A 300-nucleotide genomic window follows, 5' to 3' on the forward strand; every position below is an offset into this window, starting at 1 on the left:
ATAAATAGCTTAGACGAAAAAGAGAGAAGCTACTCCTTAAACAAATTTGTCAAAGAAGTCCATATTTTGAGACTGGCATTCTAAGAGTTCATAAATCTTTGACCACTCCTTAGCATCAAGGATAATAACAAATTTTAAATGAGCTTTAAGTGTATCAATACAATAATTACAAACCATCTATATTTAGTGATTTTAAATGTCTGTCATTTTGTAAAATAGTTTTCCTTTGTAAATAAGAACATGTCAGTATGCTTTTTATTAAAGAAAAAAACAGTTTTTTTCAATATTTGCCACTTCACG

Source organism: Megalops cyprinoides, chromosome 4 (assembly GCF_013368585.1).
Source record: "Megalops cyprinoides isolate fMegCyp1 chromosome 4, fMegCyp1.pri, whole genome shotgun sequence".
Taxonomy (NCBI): Eukaryota; Metazoa; Chordata; class Actinopteri; order Elopiformes; family Megalopidae; genus Megalops; species Megalops cyprinoides.